Source organism: Vicugna pacos, chromosome 11 (assembly GCF_048564905.1).
Source record: "Vicugna pacos chromosome 11, VicPac4, whole genome shotgun sequence".
NCBI classification, from domain to species: Eukaryota; Metazoa; Chordata; class Mammalia; order Artiodactyla; family Camelidae; genus Vicugna; species Vicugna pacos.
In genome coordinates this window covers 5,923,985-5,946,609 of record NC_132997.1, presented here as the reverse complement: position 1 = coordinate 5,946,609, position 22,625 = coordinate 5,923,985, and the positions used below count along the sequence as shown (strand labels likewise).

Here is a 22,625-nt window from a genome sequence, read left to right as displayed (position 1 = left end):
AAATGCCTCATGTCCACCATTTACTCTGGAATTTGATTCCTGGCAGGTACCTCCCAGACTCTTCATTTTAGTTACAGCCCCAGCACCCACCTAGATGTCTGAGGTCACATTCAATTTCCACTGTTCCCTACCCCCGTCCCTGCCCTGGAATCAGTCCTGTTATTTCCGACAATAAGCCCATCTCAAGTGTGGTTCTGCAGGGACCATGGCCAGAACCCCACAAGCTCACAGCATGGTGCACTGACTAACAGTCCTCCGTAGGGTGCTCCCTGGAGGGGGAGGCATCTCCTGCCGCTGGTCACCTCAGAAGGCATGGATTCTCACACAGGAGGCCCAGGAGAAGGGACTCAAGGTTTTCCCGTGGTCTGAGCTTTGAAGGGCCTGAGGTCTGGGGGAGCTCCTAATTAGCAGACACACTTGCCAGTGAGCAGATGAGGATGGGGGAACCCAGGCAAGGCTGTTCTCACTCCAACTCCTGGGCTCTCGGGAGCCATGGGAAAGGCCTGTGTCCAGGGTACAGCCCGGCCATCATAGATCCCAGCCTGCATTTTCCAACCCGGACAGCCTAGACTCCATCTACTTGAGACACTTATTTCTGTTCTGTTCCCCACCCAGAATGTGATGGACTCATTCAGATATTCTGGCCTGTCTCAAGCGAGACAAATTCAGTGAAAAATGAAGTGTCCACATTTGGACCAGAGCATGAAAGGAGAAACAAGGCCTCATGGTCAGCATGATGGTGGTGGCCAAACCCTTTCACCGGGTGAGATGAACTATGGTGAGGGTGAGAATCCAAGGTCCTAGGTCGGCCAAATCATCTTCCTTCACGGTTGTCTGGGGTGTTGGAGACTGACTAACACAAACTAACGACACCGCTATCAGTGGTGGACGTCAGCTGCAACAGAAACGGTTTCAGCTCTTTACTGCCAACATGGGTTAAAAGTAAATGCTGGGGCAGGGAGGTCTGCACGGCTGCTGGGGCAAACCACAGACCCAGCTCTGAATGCCCACTGACTGGAGCAGAGAGGAAGCTACGGCCCTTTTAGCAGTCCCTGTGTCCAACAGATCCAGGTGAGCCAGCTACTTAGGAGAAGGCCATGTATTCCTGATACTCAGAAAAACCAGCCTCGTAAAGGGAAAAAATAGTGGCATGGATTTTAGAACCTATTCTGCCCCTTTATGTAGGCAAAGTAAAGTAAATGGCACGGGGAAGTTGAATGCAAAAAGAAAAAAATTAAAGAACCAAACGGTGACTGCTTCCTCCAACAGCATCCCCTGCAGCTGCTCACCCCCGAGACGGCCACTTCCTCACCAGTGACCGCCAGCCAGGAAGCGACGTCACGCACTTCACACAGAGACAGCCAGGAATAGCGGGCCGAGCACGTTTCTGTAAAAGCAAGAATCGAGCAAGATGCTGCAGAATTTGACTTAACAAGTTTAAATACTCCATGAAAAGAATCCCTCAGCAGCCGCCTAATTCAATTCGCATCTCACTTCTTCAAAACAATCAAATTTAATAAGGACGCATTTGTCACCAAATAAAAGTAGGACCAAACAGGTTCCTCAAAGCAAGGATTTTAACAGGTATCAAACACCAGTGGGTAATGTGCTAACAAAGTAAATATTCCAAAATATTAGAAAATAAAAATTACTAGGATAATACATGGATCAAGACAGCTGTTAAGTTTTTGCTTTTAAAAGCGATTGAGACAGCACGGATGGTAATCTGTCTATTTCCAATGCAGGGTGTGCACAGCCCACATTTCCAGATGCAACAACATGCTCACTGGGCAGTACAAGTGAAAAAGGAATAAAGAAAAAGGAAAAGAGGAACAAGAGAAAATTAGAAACACACAAGAACAAAAATGATTTTGACAGCATGTACAAGAATTTACGTGAGTGTGTGAGGCCAGGAACGTGGGGATGGTGAGACTCAACCACACCTCCTGCTCCAGGGAAAGCAGGGGCCTGAGGGGAGCAGCGCTGCCCGTGTACCCCAACGTGTTCAGTGCCCCTAACCAAAATTCCACCTACAAGAGTCTAGGCAGATTTTGAGCTACAAATTGTGGTCGCATTTCAGTCTGGACCGTTTTACTCACTTCCACCAAGAGTAGCAGGAGAGAATTAGGCTCTGCTCCTGCAACATATCATTGTTTAAAAAACTAATGACTGTGGAATACTAAAAGCAACAATGGGGTAAAAGTGACTGGAGGAGAATGTGCTTGACCCGAGCTCACTGGCCGCATTATCTCACTGACGTTCAGATGCTGGCTGAGCTCTTATGGTACCAGAACAGACAGACCCAAGAGGAGGGAGGTTTAATGCGCTGCTGTATTTTGATGCCGGGAGCCATGCCTGGAACACGAGGTTCTGGGTAATCAATGGTGACAGTGTCAATCACTGTGGGCTAAGTACACATCCGGCTAATCCGCCAAGTCCCAAGGGCAGACTTCAAAAGACAAAAACAAGGTGGCATTCTCTGGTGGGTCTGCAGACTCAGAGACAAGCATTTGTTGAGCAAAAATGTCACCAGTGCCTCCTATGACAACAGAGGAGGCACTGGCGTGGGGGCTGGAGCAGGGTTCCAGGCTTCCACTGCTCACTCACCAGTCTGTCCAGGGGGAGAAGGTGGTCTCTGCTTACGTTGCACCGATGCACCTACCTTCACTAATGCCTGGGGCCTCAGCAGGGGTTGACAGGTGAGGGGAACGGAGCCAGACTCTGTGTAGCACGGTGCTGGCAGCTATGCCCTCAGCAGTGCCCAGGCTCCTAAACATGCTAGCTCATCCCCAAGAAGCAGATGGGGAGTGCAGGCATGTAGATCACAGGGCCCTGAGAGGACAAGTACAGATCATGGCCACGACATGCCTCTCCCCTTCCTTAAGCCATTGAGGTATTACTGGGAGGAACAGAAAATTCATCCAGAACCCGCTAGGTTGTCTCTCGCAGGTGGGACTCGTGTCCCCTGTGCTTCTCACTCACAGGGCTGGTCTAGACATTCTTTTTATCAATTCTCTAGCATCTTCTCCTCCAACTTATCAACAACCAGAAAGTAGGATCTGATCTTAGGTAATTTCAAGAATCACAGAGCACTTCCTTCACGGCGGGCCCAGCAGCATGTGCCAGGTTCTGCGACAGTTACCTGTGGGACCACCATGAGCCCTCTACAGACTCAAGGACAGAGGCCGTAGGCCGGGGTGACACAGCTTTCCTCACTCTCCCCAGCAAATGTGTCCATGTCTCGGCAAAGACATCTCACCCTCTTCTGCCCGAGGGACAACACGATAGATACACCGGGAAACAGAGCAGAAGGTGGGGGGGTAGGCAGCCCAGAAGAGCTCAGCTGTATTTCCGAGGCAAAGTGGGGCCTTTGACTTAATCACAGGAACAAACTGAGAATGAACATTTCCCTGCTCTGTCCCAAACACCGTGATACGTCTTTCCCTGCATAAGGAGTTCATTCGGAAGTCCCTGGCGGTGTTTCTGATGTCCTAACTTGACATGGTGGCTGTCGAGCAGGAAGAGAGGGTTTGAGCAGAACAGGTGATGGTCCTGGGAGGCAGGAGACACCGGCTCCAGCCCCAGCTCAACCAGCGCCTCGTTCCGCCTCTCGGGGTTCAGCATCTCATCTATAAGCAAAGGGATGAGACTGTCCCAGGACAGGCTGCCCAACAGAAATGAAATGAGAGCCATGTAAAGAAAGTTTCCCAGTTGCCACGTTTAAAATGGTAAACAAAGTAACAAACCAACAAACAAAAACCAATACGAGAAACTGATTTTAGGAACAGATCTTACTTAATCTACTGTATGTTAAATACTATCATTTTGACATGTAATCAATATAGGAAGTAAAGAGATAGTTTATATACTTTTACTAGACAAGCCTCAGCGTCTGATGTGCATTTGACCTACAGCACATCTCAGCTCAGTCCAGCCTCCTACCCAGTGCTCCTAGCATCCATGGATTTTGCTACTCTATTGGACAGCAACTCCAGGGTTCTCACCATGGTCCTGGCTGTGAAGCGGGAGTAAGCGTCCACACTAACCCTAAAAGGATCTCTCTGAAACAAAGGCGGATTCACTTTGAAATGTCTGTAAACCGGCGGGCTGCACCTCTCTCCCCCCTTGGCTACAAGACAGACTTCTTTCTTGCTGATCCCTTTCTGGATGTAGGGAAGCAATCCGGCACACAGCCAGGGTGGACTGTCCTCCAGGTAAACTTACCTGCTCTCTGTGTCCAGTCTCATGAATTCCTCCTTCTCAAACGGGATGCAGAGGAGGGGGATCTTGTCCCCAGAGTTCTTGGGGCCACCAGCCAGCCACTTGGACTTGAGCAAGATAAAGAGTGACTCAGTGAAGTTCTCGAACTTCTTCTCCACCACCCTGCAGTCCTCGTAGTTTGAAGGCAACGTCGGTGCGCGGCTGCTCGACTACCTCCACATGCAGTACAAAGACAAAAAGCTGAGAGTCATTATCGAGGTGCCATACAGCTCCTCTGCACGTGGAGCTTCTCGAAGGCCTTGGTAGAGAGACAGTTGGTAATGGTGACAAGGCCCACAACATAAAGCGGTGTGTCTGGAAGATGCTCCACCCAATGTTGGGCACATAGTGGTGCCTTTAGTGGATACAGAGTGTCCACTGGGAGCCGCATGGGCTGATATGGCTCACCAAGGTGAGTAGCTGATAGATGCAAAAGAAATTCTCCTCTGACATGATCTCTAAGTATTGGACCAAAACGGGACGAGTCTGGTGGTCCTCAGCACACTGCACGTAGTCAGGGATGCTCATGTTGCAGGCCCTGCCGAGAGGGGAGAGGAGATCGAGGTACATAATCTGCTGTGTGCTAAGGGCCCATCTGGGTTGCGGTGACCTGGTGTGTACCAGCCAGAAGGCAAGGGAAGCCAAAGCAAATCCGGGGGTACAGTTTGTCCTCAGAGTCTGCACATGGCTACTGTAGCTCGGATCACATTACCCAGCTTTTGCTCTAGGCTTCCTGCCTCTGCAGAGAAGGGTCACTTCTTATTTTATATTTCCAAGCACCTAGCAAGGCCCTGATACAAAGTCACTGCTCAAAAATGCTGAATAAAGAAATGAACAAAGGAAATGCTTTCCCCAACCCCCTTCAGCAGAATATAAAGAAAAGGACCACAGTAGGATCAAAAGATCTGGATTTCTATCCAATTTATTTGAACTCCTAAGCTTCATAATAATGGATAAGAAAACTTGCCTTGGGGAAGAGTGTACAGTTCAGTGGTAGAGCACATCCTTAGCATGTACGACGTCCTGGGTTCAAACCCCAGTACCTCATTTTAAAAAAATGACACAAATAAATACACCTAATTACCCAGCTGAAAAAGTATTTTTTAATTCAAAACTCAAAAAAAACCTTGCAATTGACACAACATTGTGAACTTGACTATACTTCAATTAAAAAAAAATCCTTGCCTTACAAGAATATATCTGGATTACGGATGTTTGAAAATGTAATATGCCTAGGGTACCACCTGCATAAAAGGAGGTGACTGTACAAATGTTCTATCCCTCCTTTATGAGCTATACTTCCTTTGGGGGGTTATAACCTCTCAGAGCTAATTTTCTCAGATTAAAAATATAAATATTACCTGATTCTCAGTAGTGCTGAAGAATCAGATAACCCTAAGAAAGCATCTGACCCACAGAGTTTACTCAATTAGTGTTTGTTGAATGAATGAATAAACAAGCAAAGTGAATGCTGCTCCCTGACACAAACCATAATGGTACTGCCTGGAATTCCCAAGCCCACGTACACCCCACTCTGCACTAACAAAGTGGGTGACCTGGGCAGGCCTGTGTTCTTCTCTAATCCCCAGTTTAATCATGAATAGAAATAAGGGCAATAACACAAACCTCAAATTGTTAGTGAGCCAGTAATGAATTGTACCCCAACACTGCAAGATGGAACCGTTAAGAAACCTGGGCAAAGGGTCCATATGCCCTCTCCATATAATCTCTTACTACCACATGGGAATATACATTACATCTCAAAATAAGATTTCTAATATTTTAAAGAGGTCATTGAGGTTAGGTGAGCTCACTGTCTCAAATAAGGAACACACAGTACAAATAGGATAATGCCCAGCCCATGAGATACACTCAGTTAACATTCCCACTGAACCCACTAGTCCCTCCAAGTTCACAGCAAGAGGATGGGTCCTCGTGGCAACAGGCCACAGCACCTGAATCTAACAAAGCTAATGGTGTCCACTTCCAAGAGCCCCTGTCACCACCATTGTTCTAATTTTCTATTTGTAAAGTAAAAACTTTTCATTAAATTGAAACTCCCAATTGCATACAATTCTTACCAGATATCATGATGGCAGCCCTTCAAAGCCTGACCACAGAGATCATGATGGCAGCCCTTCTTGGTGAAACAATAAAATGAAAAGCCATTTCCACAAGACCTCTGTGTAAATCTACTAGGAAACTTCATCCTGGACTGAGGAAGAGGACTGGGGAGTAGCGGGTAAACTGGGGTACGGAGAACTATGGGCCACCTGTCCCACGATGGACTTTAGACTCACCCTCACCCTACAGGAACTTCAAAATACACAGACAGAGTGCTATGGACAATAATTTTTTTTTAATCAAATTCCTGTATCCCTAGCTGATCTTGTTTCTACCGAGACACAAATGGCTAATGTGTATAATGTTTCACAAAAGCCTTAAAATATTATCACCCCAACTTGACCCATCAAGAAACTGAGGTAGAGAAGTTTATCACATTCTACAAGATTAGAGAGAGGCCACGTCAGACACCGTATTTAAATCCAAGTCCCTGCTCGAGTGCTCACACTAGAAAGTGTGACATAATGCCCCTTTCCTGCCCTCTCCCTGCAATCAATCTCTGAAGAGTCTTTTCTGTGTCACCTGGAATCAAAATCACATCAATTTTTCACAAAGAGCTATGTCACTCCTTGGAGGACTTATCAAAATCTAAAGGGTTGGGTTGAGAGGAGAGATTTGCAATTTCTGTTTCTCAAAGGAAACATGGTTTTAAAAGAAACTGAAAAGTACTTATCTAGTCTAAGCCCTCATTGTGCAGAGAAAGAAACGGAGGCTCAGAGGAGAAGATGAAACGGTGTTATTAACAAATATTGCCTCAGCGCAGCACCAAGCCAGCCCTGGGCACTTCTGGGGGAGGATCTGGAAGGCCCAGGAGAATGAGTGTTAGAAAATAGAAAGAGAAGAAGCATATAAGGCCCCGTCTCTACACCACCATACCATGAATTTCCACCAAATTAACCAGTGTGGGTGCAGCCAATATTAAGGTTGTCTAAACAGGTTATTGAAACCTGGAATTCTCAACTATAGTGGAAATTCCAGCATTTACTGTGCTTTTTTCCCAGTCCAACCATCAATTCTGTGGACACTCTGTACCAGGGACTACACGAGGCCTGGAGTTCTCCCAATTACAGATCTCTATTACCACGTGTGCAAACCACATAAAGGCTACCAGAAGAAAAGCGCCCACAGATAAGATGGAATTACTGAAACCTAAAGCATCCAAAGGGCATATATTACTAGGAAAAACGGTGCTCCTAGAAATGGACTCATGGACATAGAAAGCAAACTGTGTTTAGCAGGCAGGAAAGGGGGGATTAACAGATACAAATTAGTAAATATAAACTAAATGACAAGGACCTGCTATATAACGCAGGGAAATATATTCAATTTCTTGTAATGAGTTATACTAAAAACAATCTAAAACATATGTATATACATATGCATATGTTTATAACTGAATCTCTGCTGTACACCTGAAACTAACATTGTAAATTGACTACACTTAAATAAAAAATAATTTAAAAAATAAGTAAAAATAAAAGCAACGGCATTAAGAAAAAATAAAAGAACACTCTAATCCCCTTAGCTGTAGGTGGTGGAGAATTCTGGTTGTAAGCACCAAGTCCACTGGATCACTCCAGCACTAGCTGTCTCTCTTTCTGAACATCAGGGAGTCACTTGCTTCACTGAGGTTTCTTTTCTCTTCTGTGAAAGGCTACAGTTGCAACTAACGATGTATAGAATCTCATCATTCACAAGTATAACAAATAGTGAAGGCTTCCCATGGGCCAGGCACTGTACAGATGAGAAGATAGGGTCCCAGATATATTCATGAGTAGAAGAAGTTTATGCCATAAAGACATTAAATCTTCCTGTTTTGATAGACAGATTCATTGTAATTCTGATTAGAATTCCTTCAAGATTTTTCTTGGAATGTAACAAGTGAATTTATGGTCAGGAATAGCCAAGAAATTTCTTTAGAACCACCACTGGGGAGGTGTGGATGGGTCATTCATTTCCACTGCTCTTTCTGAAGTGATAAAAACGTTCTGGAATAATAATGGTTGCACCACTGTGAATATGCTAAAAGCTGCTGAATTGTACCATTTAAATGGAAGGACTTCATGGTGTGTGAACTATATCACAATAACGCTGTTATATGAAAAAATATTTCTTGACAAATATTTTTCTGTTTATACCACGAGTGTGTCCCACAATTTAAGAAAAATAAAAAACCAAAACAAACCAAACTGTGCCAGGAGCTTTTTAGGACTTCAATATCCCTGGGTCTCCAAGGCCTCTGGTGGTGCTGTTCCTGTTAACACACACTAGCTGGGCTGGGCTAGTTAGGGATTGTAACTATCTTTTTAAAATCGACGATCACTCCTTTCATCCTGGTAGAGGGAAGGAAGGAGGATGTCTCAGCCTCATACCTTCAGCTCATTTTTAACAGAACCAAGCGCTGCTTTCACCACGGTAATACCTCTCACTATAAAAACACGTGACATCAACAAGCACCGCCATCATAACTCCTGAAAGTGTTCAAAGTACTTACATGCAGCAGAAATACTGAGGGAGGAGACAGAAGCTCGCTCAGCACTGAGACTCCCTTTTCCCAAATCCAACTGGAGAAGCAGGGCGTTACAGCCTGAGGCTCTCAGCCCAGGGAGCAGTGCCTGCGCCACTGAGCTGGTCCTCCGGGAGCGGGAAAGGGAGAGAAGGGCAGCCCCGGGGTGGAGGGAAAGAGGGGGGGACGCGGGCTGCAGGCCCGCTCAGAGGCCAGCCCGAGACCCAGCCCCAGCCCCCCGCCCCGTCCGGGTCCGCAGTCCCCGCCCGCCCAGACACAGCCCTCCCAGGGGCGTGAACGGGCCTGCGGCCTAGGAGAGGAAGCCTGGGAGGAGAGGACTCGCGGGTGGGAGATAAGAAGGGGACGCCAGCCGCGGACTGAGGGGATCCCGGCTGGGTGAGAGGTGGCAGGTGCACACCTGGCCCTGGACAGCTGTGGCCTGGGCGCCGGGGCAGGTGGCGCTGTGAGAGGGGCTGGCCTTGGCAATTCAGCTGAACACACGCTGACTGGCGCCCTGGGGGACTGTGACAGGCTGACTGCCCTCCCGCAGCCGCCTGATCCCTTTCCCGGGAGCCCCCCTCCTTGCACTTCCACAGTCAGAGGCCCCGGCCCCAGGCAGGAACCAAAGGCCTAATGGGCCACAGAGTTGAGAAGCCTTTGGGCCCGATCCCCGGCTCGGATATGGAGCTTCCAACAAGCGGACCACCTGGCACTCCTGCGCATGTGCAGGAGGGCCAGCGATCCTCTCTGAGTTCTGCGAGAGAAGGTGGGACAGCGAGGGAGGGAGAAGATGGGAGTGGGTGGAGCAGAGGTGAAAAGTGGAGGGATACAGATGGACAGGATGAGCAGAGAGTAGGAAGGGATATGGAGAGGGGAGGGTGGTAGCGGTGTTGGAGAGAAAAAGCTTTACCTCTGGGGCACCCAGAGGTGGCAGACCTGCCTCTGTACCATTCTGTAACCCTTCAAGTCCCGCAGCTCAAGTTTTACCTCCCTGATCCAGCCCTCCAACCGATGCTTCTGCAGAAGCCCTATGGGGATCACACCCATTGCCCCCACGCGGACCTGGGTTTTCTCTTGCTCTGAGAACCAAGCACCCGCAGGTGTTGTCGCTCAGAACTACCTTGGGAAAGGTACATAATCCCCTTTTACACGCTGGGAAACAGGCAGGCAGGATCACTGCCTTAGCTCCACTGTCCCAGGTGTTGGGCTGGCGGGGAGCGGGATGGTACAAGATCAGAGCCCCAGAGAGAGCAGACTGCCTGAGTGTTGGTGCATAGTCCCCATCCCTCCTGGGTAAACCATACCCAACCCTAGTGGAAACATCAAGGGCTCGCAGTAGTTCCCTGGGTGTGGGAGAGCTGTCCTCATGTGAAGGAAAAGTCCAGCTGGGCTAACAAGCTAAGTCACAAATCTAAGTGTGATAAGTGTCGGTTTACTGATCTAAATTCTGCTGGGCTATCTCATATATCTGAAGTTTAGTGTCAGTTTATTGGGCTAACAACCTAACTCGTAATTCCAAGCACAACAGGTGTCAGTAATGTGATCTATTACAAATTGGTAAGCTCCAGTGTACTGATTCCTTGCTTTTTGTTCTTTGAGCCTTATTGGCTAATTCCCCCTTACTTGTAATTAAGCCTTTAAAACCTCATGTGCACGTCTTGGAGGTGCTCAGAACTTCGGAGCAGGAGCCCCTCTGAGCCCACCGGCATAATACTTCTGAGTACACCAACACCCCGATTGGTGCTTTTCTTGGCTGGCCTGTTTCCATAACACTCAGCTCCAGTGCCCAGCTTTCTAGGTAGATAGGAGTGTTACCAAGTCGAAATTCTTTCTCCTCAGTGAAGGACAGGACAATAAGTTGGGAGACCAGATGTTGGGGCACGGAATAGCAAGTTTCTTTAGACCTCGATGGCAATCTAATGTCCTGGAAAACCATCTCCCCAAGTCACAATTCAGGCTCCTTTCGTATGTGCTTGGTTGTTGCAAACTTCTTAGTGTAGGAATTCCTTCTTATTAGAATCCTTTGTTCTTGCAGCTATCTGCGTAGGTCAGATCCCTGCAATCCTCAAACAAAACAAAAGTTATTTTCTATTATGCAATTTGCTATCTTTTAATGAATGAAAAAGTGTTAAATATCCTTAAAGGTCAGAGCCTTCAGAATAGGATCTCCTGTTTATTTCAGGCTCTAGGCAACATTGTTTTAAAAGCAAGATGAAGCCTAGGAGACAGAGCATAGGGTTAAATTCAAAGGAACAGATCTAATATGGAGTCAGATTTGTTCTTTTCTATTACACGGCCAGAAGCCACTTGAGGATTTAAATCCCTTTAAGTTAAAAATAACTAAAATTTTAAACTAATTTAAATACATAGGTGGGAATGTGCAAAGCATATCTGGAAAAGCACCCAAAGGATAGTAAACAGTGGCATCTCCAGAGAAGGCTGAAAGAACAGAGGATGAGGGAAATCTTCTTTCACTTGTGTATTTTTGTGCTCTGTTTGAGTTTTTTTTTTTTAACCATTTGCTTGTATTTCTTTTTCAGTTAAAAAAATGTGTAATGGAGCAAAGAGTAACTAGCTTAGCAAATAGAGCAGCCATGGAATCACTGAGTCATCACTTTTGATTTAAGCCAGAAAGCATTTATTGACTCTCTCCAATGTGCTCAGTCCTGTTTTAAGACTTCTTTTAATATTATTATTATTATTATTACTACTACTACTACTACTAATATCACAATTACTCTTATTACTATTATTTTATGACATAATAACACTGTTTACCTCACCCCTGCCCATGGCTGGTGGAAAACCAACTGAGTTTTTATTGAGTTGTTTTCCAAGTAGTAGTGATGAGTTTATAAACAGAACACATCTTCAGGGTAAAACAGGCAGAGTGCTTTTCCAGCAGGCCAGACAACTATGAAGGGTTTTCTACAGAGGCGCCCAGAAGCTGAGAGAGAATGCCTCCAGGACACTACAAAAAGCTGACCAAACTGTCTTCTCCATGGCACTACTGAAATAGGAAAATACAAATCTGACTCCATATTTGATCTGTACCTTTGACTTTAACAAAGCCAAGTTAATATGCTCCGGTCTTTTCATGGGTTATGATGTCACAGAGGAGATGGACAGGTCAACAAGGAACCACTCTGCCGTGATTACGGAGCTGGGGAAAGGGATGGGCTGCAAGATGTATGACGCAGCGGCAACTGTGCCCGTGCTTCTAGGCAGGTATCCAAAATCACCTCGACAAGGTGTCAAACAATTGTGCCCACGTCCTCATCAACAGACATGTATTAAAGACAAATGGAAACATATAAAAGGCCAATACCCTTGATGGGTACACCGTCCAAAGAGCAAAGTCTCAGTTTGACAACTGGCCATCTCGGTTCCCTGGGATTCATTCTTGAAGAACCTTAAAAACCACTCCTCTGTCCTCAAGAAGTGCTGCATATTTGTCCTATCTTTGGCTCAGGGATGGAGCACGTTCAAGTGAACTTTAATGTCTGCACAGATTTGACAGTCTTTCTCCAGGTTCCCTTGTCCATTCCAAAGAGGCCTGAGCTAAGTCCATCCTCCGTAAGATCTATTCCCTCCAGGGACAGCTCATTGAGCCTGCAATTAAAAGCCAAGTGAACAAGACTGTCCTCAGCTAAAATGTTCACCCACCCTTCACTGTTTTCTTAATCTCCTCTCCTGGCTAATTGCAACAGACTAACACCTCCCTCCACCAAGATACCCAACTATGTCATTTTGTCTCCCCAAAGAGAAAGTAAGGTCCGTAAAAGAGGAGACAACTACATAGTCACCTCTGAATTCCTAGCATATAGTAATGTCAATAAATAGAACTCAGATTATTGATAGTTTCCTTTAAAACCTTTCTGGTTATTTGAATGAGACCTTGGAAGAGAGGTGTTTGCTGTCCAGTATCTTGATCCACAAGACTCTGGAGGCCTTTTTCGGAATGGCTGTTCACTGATTCATTCAAAACACAACTTATCAATCAAGGAGTAGCTGTGGTTTTCTGCCAGGAGGTTGTGGTCACTCTAATGCCAGAACAGCTTTAAACTATATCCTTACTTTGGATTTGTTATTTTTCCCTACTTCCAACAAAATTGACTTTCCTTACTTTCTTGCCTTGAGGAATTTTTTTTCCTCTTTCACCCTTTAGTAAACCAAGATACTCAGGATTGGCTAGGCCCATAATATGATCACCCATCCAACTCCTATTTTGAGAGGCCTGGGGCTCATCTCCTGTCCTCCTGTCAAGGCAACTGAAAATAAGTCCAGAAGCCAAGCAGCACCCCACGGCTTCTAACGCTCACATATCTCCCAGAATCCCTGCTTTCTCGTTTGTCTTGGCTTCTGAGAATTTCCCCTCACTTTCTTGACAATTAGTTGTGCAGGTTGAAAGATGAGGAAGGAAGGTTTTATTTGTTAATCAGCATTTTATAACACTTGTCTAATGAAGGTTTCTAAGAGTTTCTAGAACCCTCCATTGCCGAGACAGAAACCACACTAGACATTTTCTAAATTTAGCTCTCATGTGCATTTTTTCTTTGCTTTTGTTTTCTTAACTGCTAACAGACATTATTTAATTAAAAAAATATAAGGCCCCACAAAGGATATAACACTGAAGGGGCAAACAAAATTAAAGGGCAAAGACAGAAAATTGGTAACTACTCTACAAAGTTAATATAATACATACACTATGTATCAGATCAGCACTTCTCAGTAACAGCTAATAGAAACATGACCATGTGGTAAAATTACTCTCCTGTCAGGACATGGCCAACAGAAAATACAATTAAACCAACACACTAATATCCTAAGTCTGGCAAGGTACAGAACGCTACAATCTAAATGTGTCTACTTCTTGAAATGAGGGAGACTCACCAGCTCTTCTCTGTGGAGCCTGATCGCACGGGAGGACGGTGAAGTGAGCTCTGTAAGTACCCAATTAGCAAACTGAGTGATGAATAAATAGACGTGAGCTTTGATGACAGAGATGATACTACTATTCATTTGTCCTTTAAAGTATGACTTCACTTTCAGTGATCAATACTTCGGCGTCTTCAGGACTTGAGATTTTAGGAAAATGCACAGCCTGGGCCAAGACCTCATATTTAAGCTCATGACACTGCACGTAGATGTTTCAAGGGCACCTCCAACTCCACCTGCAAAGAGCTGTCTTCACGGTGCCCCTCCCATAGCCGTCCTGCCCAGGGCCTCTGGTCGGGGGGTAAGGTCTCCCTGCGTTTACCAACTCAGGCCCATCACTCACAGATGCGAATGGACCCCTCCTTCAAGGACCAGATATCCTCAGTCACCGAGTCCCACCACCTTAAACTGACCTACCAGATACTCACTGGCACTCACTCAGCACTGACTCTGTGCTGGAAACCATGCTGCACACTGCAAAGTGTATCTCACTGGATCTCCACAACAGTCCTGGGAATTGGGTACATCACTGCTTCAATTGACTAGATAAATTGTTTCACTTCCTTGCCTGTGTCATTCAAACTGACACGGCTACTAAGCCATAAGCCTGGGCCTGAAAACCACTTGAAAATTGAACACTGCTACACCTCGCAGCCACCCTACACTGACTCATCACATCACCTCCTGCCAAGCCTTCTAAATGTTTCCAAGCATTCTACAAGACAAATCTGAACTACGAGAGCACCCCACTCTCCTACTTAAAATCTGTCAATGATGGTCCACTGCCTTTAGGAGAAAGCCCCACCGGGCTTGAGCACAGCCTAAGGCCCCAGCATCCGCGTTCCCTGCGTGGCCGCGCTGCCTCACCCACCACGCAGCCCTACACATACCGTGTCCAGGACAGGGATGCTGACTCCGCACAACCCAGGGCTTGTCTCACTCGAACAAAGATCACTTTCTTCAGTGTTCATCTTCTTCATTGCTGACTCTCACAAAAATATTTTCTCATGATGAATCAATATCTTTTTCCTTACAAATTCTCATCATTGATAATGAGCTCCCCCCAAAAGAGAGAAGACATAATTCTCAGTCTCCTTATTTGTAAAGTGAGAATAACAAGGAAATATGAGAGGTTTTAAGAGAAATAATATTCATGTGAGGCTGAGGGACAATTCCATCATACAGTAAGCACTCAATATGTACTTACTTAATATTAATAAGAATATATTGCATTCCAGCAACCTTCAATCAATGTTTTATGACATTGTCTAACAGACTACTGACAAACTGTTGGACGAGCCCCTTAGAGCAGATCACCACAAGCATACTGGGAGAGGTAAGCGCTGACTCAGTTACAGCTGCAGCCACCCAGCACTACGGGGCGGGGGCAGTTTGCTCAAACTCTTACATATTGCTTGAGCATTTAGTTCTCGTTATTGAATAAAGACAGGTGTTCTTTAGTCAAATCTCCTGAAACATAAATCTTCAAAGATTGAGGCAAATTAGGTTTCAAGTACAACACTCTCACTAGAATTTATCTGAAAATTATAGTCTTAGCTACTCCACACATCAAAAGGGCATTTTCTTAATGTATCTGACTAAATACACTGAAAGGGTTGTTTAAAAGAAATTAAGAAAAAGCCATTCTGAATAAGCTCTCAGTACCATCTGCACAAAGCCCCACCCAAGGGTCTCATTTCTCACTTCCACATATGTGTTTTCAGGTAGCTTAACTTGGGTCTTGGTTTCTTATATCATGGGGCGGGGAATAGTTGTGGATAGATTTATGTAGCAAATATATACCTAGGGTATTTGCTGTGAAGGACTTCTAGAAATAAGAAGATGGATATATAGTCCCACCCATAAGAAACTCAGCCTTTGCATTAAAAATAAAGTGAGAGATACATTTAACAAAAATTTACAAGATTTGTACATTGAACTTTTTGAAGTATCACCAAAATAAATTTTAAAAGATCTACATATATGGAAGACATTCCATTTTCTTGGAATGATTGACAAAATTATTATAAATGTTAAGACTCCTCAAAGTGATCTATATATTCAGTGGAATCCCTATCAAAATTCCAGCTAACTTCTTTGCAAAAATTGAAAAACTGATCCCAAAATTCACATGGACGTGCAAGGGGCCCAGGACAGCAAAAACAACCTTGAAAAAGAAGAGTAAAGTTGGAGGACTCACTTTAAAGTGTACTAAAATGCTATAGTACTAAGTCAGTATGATACTGGCATAAGTTTGGATAAATATATCTAAGAGACACAATAAAAACCCACGGGGAAAACTTACATTTACAGACAGTTTTCCACTAGGGGGCCAAAAACACTCCATTGAAAGAATAGTCTATTCAACAAATGGTTCAGGGACAGCTGGGTGTCTGCAGGTAAAAGAATCAATCTGGAATCTGAACACCCATATTTTATATAACAAATAAAATGAATTCAAAATAGATCACAGACAGAAATGTAAAAATTAAACCTATACACTTTCTAAAAGAAAACACAGTATAAATTTTTGTGGGCCTAGGATAGGCTTTTGGTTCATAGATACAAAGCCAAGAGCACAAATGATAGAAGAAAAAAGCAGATAAACTGGACTTCATCAAAATTAAAACCTTTTCCTTACAAAGGACATCATCAAGAAAGTGAAATGACAGGGAAAATGGGTATCTCAAGTGAGAGAGTGCATGCTTAACAAGAAAAATAAAATAAATCATTACATAACTACCTCCCCTGTAAAGAAATTGTTTTAATGTTTAAAAAAAATATAGTGAAAGGACAATGTGCAGAATAGATGAAAAATTTTGTAAAGCATTTATCTAATAAGAGAGTAGTATCCAGGATATATAACGAATGCTTTCAACTGAACAATACAAGGAAATAGGCCCAATTTTTAAATTTACCACGAATTTAAATAGATATACAAATGGCCAATAAGCATATGAAAAGATGCTCAGCATCACTAGGGAAATCAAAAACAAAATGAGATCTCATTTTACACCCACTAGGATGGTTATAACCAAAACATGGACAATAACAAATGTCATTCAGGAGGCAGAGTAACCTCTTATGCGGCCAGAGGAAAGGGGCAATGGTGCAGCTTCTTTGGAGAAGTCTGGTATTTCCTCAAAAGCTTAGAGTTATATGGCTCAGCAATTCCACTCCTATATGTAGAGTCATCCCTCAATACCCTTGGGTGGTTGGTTTCAGGAACCCCACACCCTGGATACCATAATCCAGGGATGTTCGAGTCCCTTTACAATCAGTCATCTGGATCCATGTAGTGGAAACTACAGATATGGCGGGCCAAATATACAGCCAACAGAATGAAATCATATTCTCATAAAAAATTTCACATCAATATTCATAGCAGTATCATTTAGAGTAGCCAAAAGTTACTAACAATATCCACCCATCAATGAACGGATAAACAAAATTATCAAGAATAGGCCCACAAGCTTTTGGTCATTGAAACTTTGACAAAGGAGGTCAGAGCATAGAATGGAGTAAAGACAGCCTCTTCAGCAAGTGGTGTAGGGAAAACTGAACAGCTGAATGTAAATCATTGAAGTTAGACTACTTCCTCACAGCATGCACAAAAATGAATTCAAAATGTGTTAAAGACTTAAACATGTAGACAAGATAGTATAAACCTCTTAGAAACAACCATAGGCAAAACATCTGACATACATCTCAGCAATGTTTTCCTAGAGAAGTCTACTCAAGCAATAGAAAAACAACCAAAAATATACAAGAGGGATCTAATTAAACTTACAAACTTTTACACAGCTAAGAAAACAGTAAGCAAAACAAAAAGACAACCAACCTATGGAATGGGAGAAAATATTTGCAATAAATGAAACTGCTAGGGGCTTAATTCCCAGAATATGTAAACAGCTTTTATACTTCATAAGAAAAACAAAAAAACAATTCAATTCAAAAATTTACGGAAATCCTAAAGCAACATTTCTCCAATGAAGACGTACAAGTGGCCAGTAGGCACATGAAAAAATGTTCAATATCATTATCAGAGAAATGCAAATCAAAACTGCAATCAAGTGTCACCTCTCACCAGACAGAATAGCCATCTTTCAGAAGTTCACTGACAATAAATACTGGAGAGGCTGCGGAAAATTGGGAACCCTCCTACACTGTGGTGGGAATGCAGTTTGGTGGAGCCATTGTGGAAACCTGTATAGATGTTCCTCTAAAGACAAAACATTGACCTCCCATATGAACTAGCAATTCCACTCCTGGGCATATATCCAGAAGGAACCCTAATTCAAAAAGACACCTACACCCCAATCTTCACAGCAGCACTATTTACAATAGCAAGACATGGAAACAACCGAAATGTCCACTGACAGATGGCTGGATAAAGAGGTTGTAGCATATTTGTCCAATAGACTACTATTCAGCCATAAAATAATAATAAAATAATGCAATTTGTAGCAACATCAATGGACATGGAAAATGTCATTCTAAGTGAAGTAAGCCAGAAAGAGAAAGGAAAATACCATATGAGATTGCTCACATGTGGAATCTAAAAAAAAAGAAAGAAAGAAAAAAAAAATATCTACAGAACAGAAACAGAAACAGAGACTTAGAAACCAAATTATGGTAACCAGTGGGGAGAGGGTTTGGGAAGGAATAAATTGGGAGTTCAAGATTTGCAGATACTGAGTATGTAAAGAATAAACAGCAAGTTTATACTGTATAGCACAGGAGAATATATTTAATATCTTATAGTAACTTATGTTTAAAAAGAGTATGAAAATGACTACAGGTATGTTCCTATTTAACTGAAGTGTTGTGCTGTACACAAGAAACTGACAAAACATTATAAACTAACAAGACTTCAATGAAAATATTTTTAAATAGACCAAAAACGAAAAAAAATGGAAAATGATAATATCAAACAAAAAGAATAAAGAACTGATTCAGGCTACAATATGGATGAACCTTGAAACTTAATGCTAAAATAAACCAGACACAGAAAGCCAAATAGTGCCCTTTAAAGTGAACTCTATCTAAGCATTTATTTTACTACTCCTGTAAATTTTCCAGAGGTTTGAAATCTATCAATATCAAAATAAAAAGTATTATACATTGAAAACTTAAAACGCTTCCTCACAGGAGGGCTTTTATTATTAAATGCAGAAACGCATATAAAGCTCTTGGAAAAACACTTTGCACCCCCACACAAATTCACTGCTGTCACTGCCACTCAGAGGGTGGTGCCAGCACTGATGAGAGCTGCCTCCACTCGCTCCCGTGCAGACAGTTGTGAAGGCCTGAGCTCTGACAGGCAGGATGAGCGTGAACCTGGGTCAGACACAGCCACGTCCCAGGCTCTGCGTTACCCAACTTTCTTATACAAACTGCAACATGTAATGTAAACACGCTAGATGGATGTATCTTACAACACAGGGAATACAGACAATGTTTTACAGTAACTATAAATGGAGCATCTATTGTACACCTGAAACTAATATCATATTTTAAATCAGCTATATTTTTATAAAAAATTAAAAAATATTTTTTAAATGCTATTACTTTAATATTTAATTCAGTTTTTAAGTAACTACTAAACAGCTCAGAATGTATAAAAGCATTTAATTGTGCTGTTTGTTTACATATTTATTTACATTCAGCCTCTTGCTAAAAGAGAATTTAAACAATTCTTTTATAAACAGCTTAAGAACCATAACAACAAAAAGGCAAAACGGAGAGTGAAGAGAAAATGGATATTCAATACTTAAATGAAACCAGGGGGAGATAAACTCATAAAAATGGATTCCATGAAGTCAGGGCAAGTGTTAAAGGCTGACTAGAAATTCAGCTGTAGGATTCTTGGCAGCTAAACCAAAAAGAAAAGATGATGGGGCGGGTGGTAGAGCGTGTGCTTAGCGTGCACGGGGTCCTGGGTTGAAGCCCCAGGGCTTCCACTAACAGATAAATACATCTAATTACCTGCCCCCCAAAAGAGCCCCAAAGAAAAGAAAAAGAGAAATTTCTTTCCCAAAAATCCCTGATATTAAATTTGGATTAAATATTTAAAAAAAGAAAAAAAGAAAAATACAAAAGATAAGTGACACTGTGAAGGAAAACCACAGCTGGTCTAACAAGCTAAGTCACAAATCTAAGTGTGATAAGTGTCGGTTTAGTGATGTAAGTTTTGCTGGGCTACCTGGTAAATCTGAAGTTTAGTGTCAGTTTACTGGGCTAATAAGCTAACCCGAAAATCCAAGGTCAACATTTGTCAGTAACGTGATCTGTTCCAAATTGATAAGCTTCAGTGTACTGATTCCTTGCTTTTTGTTGTTTGAGCCTTATTGGCTAATAGCCCCATACTTGTAATTAATCCTATAAAACCTCATGTGCACATCTTGGAGGTGCTCAGAGCTTTGGAAAAGAAACCTCTCTGAGCCTGCCAGCGTAATAAATCTCAGTACTCCAACCCTCTGTGTGATTCTTGTTTCTTGGCTGGCCTGTTGTTTCCATAACAACACAAGGGATAATGCCCGTGAGATAAATCTGGGGAGGCTGCTGGCAGATCCCCATGTCTCATGTGAGAAAATCTGAAACATCCTTCTCACCACTCAGAGTCATCATAAGCCCACCCCACACTTCCCGCCGTTAAATGCAGAAGCACGGTTAGGGCCCAGCCTTTACTGTCTTTGTGTCATCACAGTGATACAGGATGGAAGGGGGAAGAGCACATCCATTCAAGGAAGGCCACAGCAATTGACATCAAAATGGTGAAGGATTCAACCCCCAAAAGGCCTTGAGGCTCAGGATGAAGAGATTTAACTTCTAGCAGATCTTGAGATTCAGTAAACACCCATTGTAATAGTAACGTGGTGAATAACATGCCCCAGGCACATGGCAGTCCCAAAGATAGCCACAAAAGGTCAAAGGGTGGGAAATGGCCAACTCCCTGGGAATCCCAGCCCCTTGCCCTAGGGCTGGTCCTTCTACTTATTAGCATATGAAACCACCAAGCCCAAGAAAACAAGCAACACAGCGCCACCTCGCGGTCACCACTCTCTCTCCCTCTTTGGAGAAGGCCCACACTCTGTCTGTGGAGTGTGTACCTACTTCTAATCTGTGCATCAAACCCCCACACCTCGTGACGTTTCTCTTGCATTTCAATGTATCTCTCTGAATATATATACCTTTACTCAACACTGGCTTGCTCTTGAATTCTTTACTGCATGAAGTCAAAGAACAAAATCTGTTGGGGCACATCCCAGGGGCTAAACGTAAGCGTGGGGCACAGCCCTTCTCATGCCCAACGCTTTTTATTCTTGTATCAACAGGACTGGGCTGTGAAGCGAGGTCTGAGTCCCCAGCTAAGGGACAGAACCAGCCTCCAGGGCTCCAATTTGCGGGCAGCCTCTCGCCAGCTTGGGCCTTGGGGTCTGCCAGGATCTCTGTGTTTCTCTGTTGTGCTGACTCCCCAGCCAGACAGCGTAATCCTAGGCCTGTCCCCACAAAACCCTTCTCTCCAAAATACAAGCACATCATGTCACAATCCTCTTGTTCAACCAGGAAATGTTCAGCCCACTTTTTTCTCCCCAATAAAGTACCCAGCTGTCCTCCCTCCCATCACATCACTTCTTTATTTGTGAGAACTCTGCACTCGCCACACCCCATCCTGAACACAGGTGTCTTGTTGGCTGTGACCGAGATGTTTCTTTCTCAAACAGCCTGCGTCCTTTCACTTTCCCCTTGTTACCTTAAAAAAGCCTTTCCTGAGTCACCCACCCCTCTGATTATGAACTCACATTGTGCTGAGGTTGCAGTCACTGTGCATACATCCCAGTTTTGGTTAGGTTTCCATCGCAAGATCTTCATTAAGGAGCTGCATCAAGAAGTTTAAAGAGGCTATTCTTACATCTGAGTGGAGGAGCCTGCAAAAAATTTAAATGGCTTTGAAGAGAGAGTTAACCAGGGACAGAGATGTCGTGGGTCCTAGTCAAAAGTGTCATGAGGAAAAATGTTCTCCCAAGGCTCAGAGTGGCTTCTGAACACGGAGTCGGCAGGGAGGAGGTGACAGGCAGTGAGTAGGGTGAATGATACAGGTTACGCTCCCCCAGCTGGGGAAGAATAAGTTTTTCCCAGTTTTCCAAACAATTTCTTACTACCTTTTTCTATTATTGCCACATACCATTTCCAACGAATTAAGCATATCAATGTCAGTCATTTGGGCCACTTGGGAGAAGCTACACGATGCCATTCACAGGGCTGGGGCATGACAGCCACACCAGTCTAGATTGAAAGAACAGTTGGGGTATTTGCAAGGTAATCACGGGCATGCAGCAAACTCCCCGGGTTCAATGACCTCATCTCAAAGCTGGGGCAAATAAAACTTCCAAGCAATGTGCGTGATGATTATGGCCCACATCTGTTTACTAGGTAAGTGCCCGTGAAAGCTGCCACTTAATGGGGAATGAGTACGATCAATAAGGCCCTGTCTACCTACCCACACGCGCCCTGCCTTCCTACCTTGCTGCAACAGCAGAGCTTGTTTAGCTGAGATGAACGCACCCAGACCAGCCCAGAAGGGAAAGCTCCCAGCTCTGCACGGCGAGATGTGTTCCTTTCCTTCTCAGGGCTGATCAGTTTGCTGTCGTCTGTTTTTATGTTTATCCCTTTTGTAACTGCCTCTCCTCCGGAGTTTTTGCTCAAGCAGCACAGGGCCAGGGGTGTCTTGCGGCCTGCTGGATATTCTGGGCAGGGAAACAGCCAACTCCATATCTGGCTCTGGTGCTGAACG

At 43.9% G+C, this 22,625-nt stretch overlaps 1 long non-coding RNA gene across 1 annotated transcript; it reads right to left on the bottom strand.

Moving 5' to 3' along the window:
* Positions 1-1,289: 1,289 nt before the first annotated feature.
* On the bottom strand, positions 1,290-22,625 carry LOC140699594 (uncharacterized). The gene is made up of 4 exons (XR_012077801.1): positions 22,355-22,625; positions 21,634-21,759; positions 4,225-4,430; positions 1,290-1,387 (listed from the first exon to the last, which is right to left on the bottom strand). It is a non-coding gene; the product is annotated as an uncharacterized lncRNA (long non-coding RNA).